At 33.8% G+C, this 13,108-nt stretch overlaps 1 protein-coding gene and 1 long non-coding RNA gene across 4 annotated transcripts in view; one reads left to right on the top strand and one right to left on the bottom strand.

The window, feature by feature from the left end:
* Positions 1-686: 686 nt before the first annotated feature.
* On the bottom strand, positions 687-8,257 carry LOC143072210 (uncharacterized). The gene is made up of 2 exons (XR_012977074.1): positions 7,987-8,257; positions 687-2,137 (listed from the first exon to the last, which is right to left on the bottom strand). It is a non-coding gene; the product is annotated as an uncharacterized LOC143072210 (long non-coding RNA).
* Positions 8,258-11,961: 3,704 nt separating this feature from the next.
* LOC143072206 (uncharacterized) overlaps positions 11,962-13,108 on the top strand; it is a 32,513-nt gene continuing 31,366 nt past the window's right edge. For all 3 annotated transcript variants that reach the window (XM_076247041.1, XM_076247042.1, XM_076247043.1), the window contains exon 1: positions 11,962-12,075. The gene's annotated coding sequence lies outside the window, so the exon portion shown is untranslated. The remainder of the gene's footprint in view (positions 12,076-13,108) is intronic.

The raw sequence follows: 13,108 nt of genomic DNA on the forward strand, positions 1-13,108 counted from the left end.
AGAAATAACACGATGTTTTGATTTATATCAATTATATAAATCAAAACATAAAGGTTATTCCTGATTAATTTTTCGATTTTTTTTTATAATTAAAGGCGTTAAGAAACCTTTGGTGACCCCACAGTTTAAATGTCTATCGTAGGTACGTCGTGAACAGTGGTCGTTACAGACAAACGTTCACATAAATTGTCCCAGTCAATGGATGAATTTAATGTGTCAATCAATGGCCACACCCACACTGTTTTGAATTTCATTCTATTTCGTATTTCGGACATAGGACTTCATGATCAGTTTCTATTATCTATAGTTTCTGTTTTATCTTTCAGACATTTCATTCTTAATACAACAGACAATGTGTTTTGATTTGCATTCTTAAAGATCTTTCATGAATGTTAATTTTTAATCTAAAAACTAGGATGAAATTTATAAAAAAAAGGCAGGTTGAGACACTTGCAAAAAAAAAAGTCAGGACGACAATTTAGGTAAAAAAAGTCAGGATAAACTAAAAAAAAAAAAAAGGCAGGACCGAACAGAGTGAAAAATAAAAAGGCAGGACAGATATTACAGCTAAAAAAAATGCAGAACAAAATTTTTCATCCTAGCCCCCCCCCCCCCCCCCCCCCCCCCCCCCCATAAAAATCAAATGGTAGCTCCCTAATTACGGGGGCTTTTATATAAAGAAGATATAAACCAGTAATAGTTTAATTTTGGCAGCTTGAATTAACATATAAGATACATAAATAAGTATAATTTACACACAAAATATTCATATAATACAATACAAAAGATACACATACTAATAATCTAAATAAAGCGGGCCTAAAAGAAATAACAAAATGCGAAAACTTCACAACTGCACATTCAAAAGCAAACTTCAATTTTGTAAAATGGGTTTGGGTGGGTGGGTAAAAATTTTACGTCTAATTCGAACAATCGAAATCAAATAATAAAGATATAACATAACAGTGTGAGCAGGTTTCACTCACTTACAAATTTATTTATATTTTATACCTTAAGGCTATCCAGTCAAATTAACAGACGAATTTCAGCCAAGTAATTACTGGTTTTTAAATTATAAAAACAAACCAATTACGGGGGCTTTCAAATAAAGAAGATATAAACCAGTAATAGTTTAATTTTGGCAGCTTGAATTAACATATAAGATACATAAATAAGTATAATTTACACACAAAATATTCATATAATACAATACGAAAGATACACATACTAATAATCTAAATAAAGCGGGCCTAAAAGAAATAACAAAATGCACCAAACAACCCGCCAAAAAAGATTAACAAAAACAAATTGCACACACACGCAAATAGAAGAATTGAAACCCAAGGAATGAGACACTTTCTTGTAAGTTCCAGTTGAATATAAAAGGAATAAGAAACTTCCTTTATACGACACACCCAGAGAATATGACGGACTCCCCTGTAAGTGCACTAACTTCAAGTAAGCTTATGATCCCAAAGAATAGTACACTCCTTTGTAAGATCAAAATCCTAAGAGATAAATTGCTCCCTTATAAGATTAACATCGATGACCTCCTAACAATATACAAAGCATACAAACAAAAATTTAGATGATTATCATAAAACAAAACGTAGATAATACAGATTATATATGACTCATAACATGTTGAAAGCATCTGCGAAGCTCGTACAGACCAGCTTCATTAAGATGCAACCCTACGTCCTTAAAGGCAAAAAGAGACCTAATAGGACGTCCTCTTACAAGAAACCTTTTATATGATTTTATGAAAATAATGTTATATTTAGAACATACAGAAAGTAATTGCCTATTAATATTAGCACATTTAAAACCAGTTAAATCAAAATCTACAGGTCTTGGTAAAATAGAAGATATATAAAGCTTGATATGCGGAGACAAAGATTTAAATTTTACAAATAACTCTCTAAAATCAGCAATGATACGATCTACAGAAAAGTCTCTTACATCGTTAGTTCCAACATGGATAAGACAGTAATCAAGTTTATTTCACCTTGATCCAGTTTCTTCTTAATAGTGGAAATACGAGCACCACTGTAAGCTTGAAGGTCCATGTTAGAAATGCCAGATAAATGTTTACAGATTGAATTGGATAACACCAGTACATGTTTGTTGGTTATGTCTGAAAAAATATTATAAAAGTTTGGCCATTGACTCTGCAACAGATATTTTCTCCTGCATAGTAAAATTCAAATATAGCTTATAGGCATCACTTGCCCAGTCACCGTGCAGCTGTATCAGTTCACTAGGGACTCTAGCCTGAAAGGCAAATGACGCACCTCCCCGTCTAAAAGAATGTGTAGAGTAAAGGCGAGGATCTCGCCCAGTCAATGAAATGATACGCTTAAGTTTTGATTGAAACTGTTTGTAAGTTACTGTTTTAAGACTAGCATTTCTCTTGATAACAAAAGCAGGAGATTCTTCAGGAGCAGGAATCATGCGACACATTCTATTGTATGCAGTAACGGGACATAAAATAGAATCATCTATTTTGACCAAAGGTATTTTTAAAATTCGTTCACCACATTGTATAGTTTTAGTCCATTCAAACACCACAATAGCTACTCTTTCATGCATAAAAACTTTGCCTCTAGTAAGTTGCCTTTTACAATCAAAAGAATCTACAGAATCTGGCACTAAATTAGACTTACGAGACATAAGAAAAAAGGCAAAAAAAAAAAAACACCAATACACAATATCTGTACAATTATCAAGGTCTAAAAATTTAAGCATCTCTTTTAACAAATCGGGAGTAATAGGCCTAGCTTGTCTAGGACAGTATTGTTTGATTCTAGAAATTCCCGCCATTAACAACTTAAATTCAAAATTATCTAAAGGGGGAAATGGAAGATCTAAATAAAAATGCATAATTTTAACACCATTGATATAATTCCTGATAGAATCAGTCGATTTGAATGATCGACTTAAAAATTGCGCATAACAGTTAATCGTTTTAAAAGTGACAGGAATAGGAGCAACATCAAAATAAAAACAAAAGAGCAAAAAGGCTCTCCATTGTGAAACTAAACTTTTCTTAGTTCCTACTGCAAACGCAGACTTAGTAGAATTTTTAACATCTTTCTCTAACTGTTTAAACTGAACATCTGAAAAAAGGAATTATGTATATATATGTATATATAAATCACCAACTGTGACTAAAAGAAAATAGGCTGTCATCAACTTCAAATTCCTCTAAATTCGAGGAAACAGAGTTAAAAAATTGAGTTCGATGCAAATCAGACAAATGCCAACGAGAAAAATAATCACTGATTCTATTATCACTTCCGGGCACATGACATGCTCGTACCTCGAATTCTGATAGTGCACATAAGTAACATATTTCTCTCAGACACATTTGTAAGTACTCATTTCGGGATCTTCCTGTGTTTATCACTGTAACTGACACTTGATTATCACACAATATTCGTATTTTTCGGCCCTTGAAAAATTGACCCCAGAGTTTTAAACAAATTAAAATTGCTAATAACTCCTGACTATTAATGTGAAGCTTATATTCTAAAATAAACTTTGTGAAGATTCTGTGAAAAAATCGACCGCTGAACCATCCACCACAACCAGTAATACATGAATCAGAGGAGAAAATTTCATCCGGTTTAGACCACTCTTCCAACGACATCATAGAGATCCCATTATATAACGGGACGAACTTCTGCCACCATACGATATCTTTGTTAATGTTTGACGGAATGGAAATGTAACCCTTTCTGTCATATACCTCACGTAGCCAGTTAAGTAATCGAGACATGAAGACCCTTCCAGGACGCACACATGTTGCTAAAAAGTTCAATTTCCCTATAAGGGACTGGATATCCCTACGTTTTGCTGATTGTCTACCCTCCCATGATCCAAGAATACTTCGAATATCCTTTAATTTATCGTCAGGGATTTCTAAAGTTGACTTGACTGTATCGCAAATAATACCTAAAAATTCCATTCTATGGGATGGTGAGAAGGCCTTATGGGTAGATTCCTCTATACCACAAGACAGAAATAAATTTTCAAGCTCCTTAAAAGCTTTGAAGGCGTTTTCAGATGTTTCTGCACCCGCGAAATCGTCAAGATAGTTAATAATGTCAAAACCCTTTAATCTATATATATATATGCTACTGCATTGGTGAAACGTTGGCAAATTTGCGCTGCTGAACATAGACCCATAGATAACACACGGTCAAAATACAAATGATCTCTCCAGCGGTAACCTACTAAATGAACATCGTGTGGATCTATATTTATTTGGCGGTAAGCACGACTCAAATCCCGTTTGAAACAAAGGCAACCAGGACCCTTGCTTTTAATGATTTCAACCAAAGCATCAACATTTGGATACTTTAAATGAACTTCTTCACCTAAATATAAATCCTTGTTTATACCACCATTGACACCTCCACCTCCATGAGTACTAAGATCTAAAATAACACGTCTTTCCACAGTATCCTTTTTTGGAACGCTGTTCAGAGGTGAAATAATGATTTCGTGAGAAATTGGGTTTGAATGAAAAGAACCCAATAAAGCCTTTTTTTATTTCTTTTCGAAGATATTTATCAATGTCATTGGAAAATTGTAGCGCCCCTTTATGATTTTGTACAGTACAAGAAGCACTATGAATATGTTTTTTATAATCATAACCAACAGGAAATCCAAACTCTAGTAAAGCGCATATATCTCTGTCATGGTAATCCGAGAGCATAAATTTGAAAAATTCAATATTCAAATGAGTATCCAATGGTATGCGAACACCTTCATAGTTATACATATTCGAACTAAAAATAAATTCGTGATCTGAGATAAATTTAACTTGAATAGGCAACCAATGCCTGTCAGAAATCAAATCAGAACAAATAGTACACTCATCTAAAATTTTATTCGATAACTCATCAGATCTTTTATCCTTCTCTTCGTTATTAGTTTTACAATATTTACTACGCCTACCATCGACAAAAACAGGAGAACAAGCGAAGACATCGCTGTTCTGGCGACGCATATATTCCAGATAAAAAACATCTGCTGAAGGGTTTAGTTCTGAAATGCTTTTACCTAGTCATTCCTTCTTTTGAGGAAATTGAGGGCAACAACTGGAACATTCTGGTGGTAAAGTTTATTTCTGTCTTTCTTCCAACAAACTGCGCAAATATGTTGAACTGTTCGCTGGACACCTCTAATAGAAGTCTGATGAGAACCATGATAAGTGCATCGATTTCTGTTGTATAATGTACAAAACCAAATTGTCTCATCTTTACTTTCAACTTTGAATGAGCTGTTTGAAAATTTTTATTTTGATAAAACATATGGTGTTAGAATAGGAAGCTCGATAACAGAAGGATCATCAGACCATTTATTTTGTCCGAGTTCAATTTTCCTTAACCAGGCTGCGTAAAAGGCTAAAAGGCCTTTCCAAGAATAAATCTGACTGTAGTACGTAATCTTTTTCAACAAATTTAAGCGACCCTTTCGTTCAATCTCAGAAATATCTGCTCGGGTGATAATCTCCAGCTCCCCAGCTGTAAATAGCTTCATGTCTAATTTATTAAAGGACACCTGCTCATTGACATATTCATATTGTAAGGCACTCTGAGGCCAAAGTAACTGAGTTATAACCTTATCCGAAGACTTTGCTTTAATACCTGATTTTGTTTTCTTTGATTTCTTGTGTTTTTTACGCTTTGATGAACTGTCTGAATCTGTATCAGAATCAGAGCTATTTGAAATGATAATAGCTTTCTCACTACGTCGTATAGTATTGTCTTCAGAATCTGAACTCGAATCACTTGATTTTTCAATCAAACCTAGCTTTGAAAGTTTTTTGTCAACTAACTCATTTAAAAACTCAAATTTTCTCATATCGTCTAGCTTAACTGTCTCATCCGGTTTGCTTGCATCAGCAACTAGCTTATCTTGATTTTTTGAATCGTGTTTTTTGTCAGTTTTACTTATGATTTCAGACTTTTTTGTCCGAGTCCTAGTAACCTTCTTATTCTTAGCTTTCTCATTATCTATCTCACCTTTCTCTTGCTCTAGCTCATCTTGCTTCTTTTTAAGCTCCACTCGAAGACGCTGTTTCTCATTTTCTCTTCTTCAAGCTCTCCTCGGCTTCTTGAAACGACTTTCTCAACTGTGTCAGCTCTTCGTCACTCTCGTCTTCCTCGTTAAATGATCTATCCAACAGTTGTGCGGCCTCTAACCTTCTACGGGCGCTGCTAGGAGTTTTTGGTTTCACTTCGGCTTCGACTACTGGCTTATCAACACCTGGAAGCCCATACTCTGCTAAGCTTTTATAGTTATGTCCCGCTCCCTCTCTTTTAGGGCGATCGGCCATTGTGTTCAAAAACTATTAATCTAACTCAAAAATTACGAATTTGTCTAACTAAAAATTTTACGTCTAATTCGAACAATCGAAATCAAATAATAAAGATATAACATAACAGTGTGAGCAGGTTTCACTCACTTACAAATTTATTTATATTTTATACCTTAAGGCTATCCAGTTAAATTAACAGACGAATTTCAACCAAGTAATTACTGGTTTTTAAATTATAAAAACAAACCTATTATTATGTAATCTTAATTCTTTGGCAACCTGTAAACATTGTCTATCTTTATAATTTACTAAACTTCTGTCGAAGCAGCCTTTTGAACTGACACCATCCTTTCGTTAAAGTGAAAATAAAAATCTATCCTGAAAGTCATCGTTTGTACATGTATTCGCTCTACCAGTCGGTGAGTTATACTGAAATGCAGTCGACTTCAGCGTTTGATAGTTCATTGATAACATTCTGGCGTATCACAAACAAACAACTTGTTACGTCTCATTTCATTGGCCGAAAGATTTAAATACAACAACAATGTAATAAGTGTGCACGTGAATTGACACAGGTGACCGACAATGGAATTTACTATGTTACTACGAACGTAAAAACAATGATTTGTATAGTTTACAAACCTTTGGTCAAAAGAAATAAATAAATGTTTTATTAACTTCAAAAAGTGGGGTCGAAATATTATACTGATAGTTATTAACTTCAAATAGTGGGGTCGAAATATTATACTTATAGTTTGTTTTAAGTAATATTCTAAGTTCTTTGCATGCAGCAACTCAATTATCTTGTACCCGGCATGATGAGAAATATAAGGATAAAATAAAATACATGTGCCGCTTTTATACGGATGAATATATGAACCACTTTTAATTTCTTTCATACTGACGATAGGTTATAATCCTAACAATGTCGTAGTCACTTATAATAAGTATCTCATAATACTGATCCATTACAATCATTAATCAGTGATTGCACTGACATTCCTTTTTATTATGTTCATGCTATAAAACATACACACAGTACAAAAATGTAGCTATAAGCGTACCATAAACGGAGGAAATTGTCCCCCAAAGATAGAAACAAAATAACTTTAATCGTATCATTGGTGCACCTGAATGAATTCAGTGAAGGCATGTTGTTGTAATAAATTGAAATGTTACATCGGCGAAGATTATTTCTTATGCATGTGTGGAACTAAATAATAAATTAATACTTGTGAGAAATCGTAGTTTATAAGGAACAATTCTCTTGTTTGAATTCGGGGCCTTTTATAGCTGACTATGCGGTATGGGCTTTGCTCATTATTGAAAGCCGTAAGGTGACCTATAGTTGTTAATTTCTGTGTCATTTTGGTCTCTTGTGGATAGTTGTCTCATTGGCAATCATACCACATCTTCTTTTTTTAAATATAAATGTACTGTTTTCGATTTTAAATGGATGAACATTTATCTTTCAATTTTATACTGTAAGAATAGAGCTGCATAACATTGTTGAACTTTCCGCTAAAGTATATGTAGTATGTTTTCGTATTAAAAATGAAATACAAAACGAAACGTGTAGGTGTAATACCACCATTGATTTTCCCCTATTAGTCTTTGTTAAATTGGCACTTTTAAAAAAATTGTAGAGTATTTACCTTTATTTCAACCAAAGAAATACTTTGCATGAATAAAGTTTAATCCTTTACAGTGCTACAGTGAAAATTTCACACTACATTTCATTGCATATAAGAAAGTAACCAGCACCGGAAGTAAACAACCCAATTTGTACACTGTTATTTACTGGTTACGTGCTTTGGTAACTATGTAACCTTAACTTTCCAAAATATTTTATAAGACCATCAAATAAACAAAGAATGATGCTTTCAGACACCCAACATACATGTTTATGACTCAGAAAAATTTAAGTGCATTAAAATGCAGGGTTAATTTTCTACAACTGTCAAATTCAAGGGAATATTTTTTTAGACCTACTTTCGTATGCAACTTGATGTGCCGTATCATGATTTGGTGGTATTACACCTGTATGATAAACTGATAAACAAAATATCAAGAAATTAAGGATGACTAAATGCATGCACAAGAAGAAACTCACCTTTCTATCGATACATTTGAATGATTTAATGGATAAACACTTTTTTAAAAACTGTTTGTGTCTATTTACATAGATACTAGAACACACCCGCGAAATCGCGGGGAAATAGAGCGTATGTAACTTGAACTGTAAAAAAAAATATACTGACTGGAGAATTTCAGGAGATCAAAATTCAAAGGTACTTAGGGACTGGGCACATTTTTTTGCCCTCCTCCTATTTTCCAAATACAGATTTTTATACCTTCTGTTTTTCTGTACTCTATGAACATGCATATACTTTAATTACTCAATACAGAGAATTTCAGGAGAGGTATCAAAAGTCAAAGGTACTTATATATATATATATATATATATATATATATATATACATCAGTGAACGCCATGAATAGTAAAAGCATAGGCGGATCCCAGGCGGGGCTTGGGGGGGGGGGGGTCTTTCCCCCCATTTCGTTGAAAAAAGATTGTTGATTAAATAGGGAAGCATGAGAGTAACCCCCCCCCTTTTTATATCAGTCAACGCCCCCCTCCCGTATGAAAAGTTCTGGATCCGCTACTGTAAACTAATTCATAGTAAATAGCAAATATTATTCATTTTCGTTTTCCTCCCAAAATAACCCAAACTGAAACACGTTAAGCAAGGATGATACATGCTAGAACTCAAAATGATAGCAGAAAGCAAATTCATATACTTTATTTCATAGTCTTTGTATGTTCGAAGTACAGAAAAACACGAACCGGAAGTCTAATCTGACTTAAAGTTTTGTCCAATGACGGGAAAATATCCGGACGCATTCTTTTTCGTTTTTTATCCCAAAATAACCCAAACTTAATGATCATAAGACTAGATGACAAATGCGACTATACATGTTACCTATAGGACACAGAGGCATGATGATTAATTTCTTGTGAAAGGAGGAGAAGCGACACCAAAAATGAGGTCTTCTCGTTTAATAGTATAGATAGGAGGATGTGGTGTGAATGCCAATGAGACAACTCCCCATCCAAATAACAATTTATAAAAGTAAACCATGATAGGTCAATGTACGGCCTTCAACACGGAGCCACTGAACAACAAAGGTCCCCAAAATTACTAGTGTAAAACCATCTAAACGGGAAAACCAACGTTCTGTAAATATTTACAATATATAATTTACGTTCGTTTTTCAACCGAGAATAGCAAAACCTAATGAAGTATATCGTTGGAGTTTATAAACTACATTTAATCATCCCCTGTGCCATGATTGGCCATCTCCGTTTTTTCTTAACAAAGCATTGTTGGTTACATGTTATGAATTTACTTACAATCTCGGGATTTTTTTTTCTTCAAGTAAATGGAATCAGAAAAAAATCGCTATCCTATGTCGAATACATAAAACTTGGAAAAGAATATGAAGTGTTTGTAGAAAAGTACGGTTTCATTTTTCAAGTACAACGTTAATTCATCGAGTCCATTGAGTAAAAGAAAATGCAGGGTAAGCAAAAGGGGGGGGAAGGAATAAATGAAAAAATATGTGAATTGAGTTTGTTTTTTTTTTTATCCTACATTGAACTTTTGATGTCGTCCCTTGATTTAGAGGAGACATTTAAATTGAATATTTAGATGTGAAAACTGTTAAGATTTTAAAGTTTAAACTTTATTACCAATTGCAGAAAACTATAAAACCAATGAATTTCACATGCACATTTATAAAAGCTGGAATTGTGATTGGAATCATGTATGAGAATATGTCGATGGAAGCTTTAAACGAGCTTGACCAGATACGTGAATATTAATCAGTCCATTCAACGTTATAGTAGGTGTGTTCTATTTTCGAAGGTGTGAGGTCGAAGGTTTGAATTGACCAATGGAAACGATCGTTCCTTAGAGAGTTAATCTAATAAAGTTTGTTTGACTGATTACGTCGCACTACCTTTCGCTAAGCTAAGCCGCATATGAGTGTAGTTCCGCCAGTTGGTTTATGTTTTATAGGCAGGGGACCAGTCGTTGGTCACTGTCTTTCATTTCGGCATATTCGCCAGTTTCAGAACCTATTGCACTGTATCAAACATTCCAGTAACAACATCGTTGTCATAGTATCCTGCTCCTGTTGCGAGCGAGCGGTTATGTCAAATTACTGTACGTCACAGTTCAATTTGGGGTCCTAATTGCGGTCAACGTTTAAGTCATGACGTCGATATTTTGTTTTAAACAAATTGTATCAAATGGGATGGAAAAAAATCACAAATTTTATTGCAGGATAAAGACAACAACTATTTGGTGTCTTTAAATATCAGCTGTCTTTGCATTCGGTTCTAAACAGGAGTAAAAGCTCGCTAAAGCCCGTATTACACCTGTTTCTTAGCCTCGTACAAATACAGCTTATATTTAGAGACACGAAACAGTTATTGTCGGATATTTTTAATTTGCGTTTCTTGGCACCACCATAAATTTAGAATATGTGGAGTCATGACAACCGACCTTCACACACAAAATAACAAACTGACAAACACAAAATTTCTCTTTCCGAAGAGTTAATTTGAACCAAATGCTCGCGAAGCATGTTACATGTAGATGTTCAAATTTGCGTTAGAAAATTTTTGTTCTTCAGTATATAATAATATATAGGATTTTTAATTATAAAGATTTTCTTTGGTTACATCTTCTGACATCAGACTCGGACTTCTCTTGCACTGAATTTTAATGTGCGTATTGTTATGCGTTTACTTTTCTACATTGGTTAGAGGTATAGGGGGAGGGTTGAGATCTCACAAACATGTTTAACCCCGCCGCATTTTTGCGCCTGTCCCAAGTCAGGAGCCTCTGGCCTTTGTTAGTCTTGTATTATTTTAATTTTAGTTTCTTGTGTACAATTTGGAAATTAGTATGGCGTTCATTATCACTGAACTAGTATATATTTGTTTAGGGGCCACCTGAAGGACGCCTCCGGGTGCGGGAATTTCTCGCTACATTGAAGACCTGTTGGTGACCTTCTGCTGTTGTTTTTTTCTATGGTCGGGTTGTTGTCTCTTTGGCACATTCTCCATTTCCATTCTCAATTTTATTGATTATTAAGTTTTGTTTATATATTTGTCTAATTTGTTACCTTAAAAAAAATATAATGTTTTTTTTCTCTCGATTATATCATGTTTAGTATAAAATAATCCAGATACGTTTCATGAAACTACGCCGGCCCCTTACCTTTTCAAAAATCCAGGATCCAATCCTGAATATAATGAAATGTTAAACTGTTGATCATACTTCGACATTTAAATAATAGCTGTAAGTACCTAAATAATGTTCATTTCATAAATAGTATTGTTGTGTTGTATTAACGCATGTAATTAAACAGTTAACATAAAGTCCCCCCCCCCCCCCAAAAAAATCAATAAAAAATCAATCTATATACAGAACAAATAACAACAACATTACCCCGTCTTAATGTATATGGTGAGATTCATTACGTAATATAATTATTAGATAAAGTTTTACATGTTTTATACCTGGATAAAGTTTATTTTAAAACTTTAAAAGAACTTATCACGTGATAATGAATCATTGATAAACATCGAGGGTTAAAATTGGTCTTGTTTTGCCTTCAAACTTTTCTCCCAACGGAATACTTCAGTGCCCGGATTTAAATATATTTGCAAAGTACGTACAGTTAATTATTAGAATCTACGTAATATTAATCTAATAAAACCAATAATGGTATCTTTGTATTTTGCCAATTATTGTGAGGTTTTGAGAAAACGAAAGTAGAATATTATATTTTCGAAAAATGTAAAATGTGTCATTAAATTTATGGATGTAATTTACTGTGAACTTTGGACTGTACTAATTATTTACGAAATCGGAAGTTAAAGTGTAAATTTCGTTTAATTGTCACTTACAAGCGCGAGTTTCAATGTTATTAATAATAAGATATATATGATTACCGTCTAGGATTTATATATCCTTATTTTATTTCGAATAACTTCGTCAACATTCAGTATCAAAAATGCTCGCAAAAATGTAGATGAGACTACATGCAACAAGAATCTATCAACCAAATACCAAAAGACAAGAATGTTTACAACTACAGATCACTGTATGGATCATTTCTGAGAAAATTAACGACCTGTTTCAATTAACATATTAATATAGCCTTTTAACCTGTTATCATGGTCAAAAGCTACTTGAGCTTTAGTCATCACTTGGCGTCTGAGTACCGAATCCAGGGAGGGGTCCGGGTTTTGAACCCTCCTTTTTTTCGGTCAATGATTTGGAATGGGCATATACTTCACGGTTCAGCTAGCAAGCAAACTAACCAACGGTATTACCTTAAGCTACACACTCAATGCAATCAGCTGTAAAGCTTATCTAACAGTGTTATACATGATTGATCAGAAGAAGGCCATGGTCTATAACCTGTGATAAAATCGGACAACTGAATCCATGTTGAAGTTGTTGCCCCTGAAATTTCAATTTTTTAAGCAGTTAACAAGATAGAATTGATAAGCAGGTCAAGGTTGCTCTTCCATGATTTTTTTAGAATTATCAAACCGCAAATTTTTGAGTTTTTGGCCCTAAAATGTCAATTATTTGGCTAATTTGGCAGCTTCAGGTTATACTTATCTTGAAATGTAAAAATATAGAGAGAATTTTTAAAAGTATAGTAAGCACAAGAACACTCGGAAAATTAATA

The sequence above is a fragment of the Mytilus galloprovincialis genome, chromosome 4 (genome assembly GCF_965363235.1).
Source record: "Mytilus galloprovincialis chromosome 4, xbMytGall1.hap1.1, whole genome shotgun sequence".
NCBI lineage: Eukaryota > Metazoa > Mollusca > Bivalvia > Mytilida > Mytilidae > Mytilus > Mytilus galloprovincialis.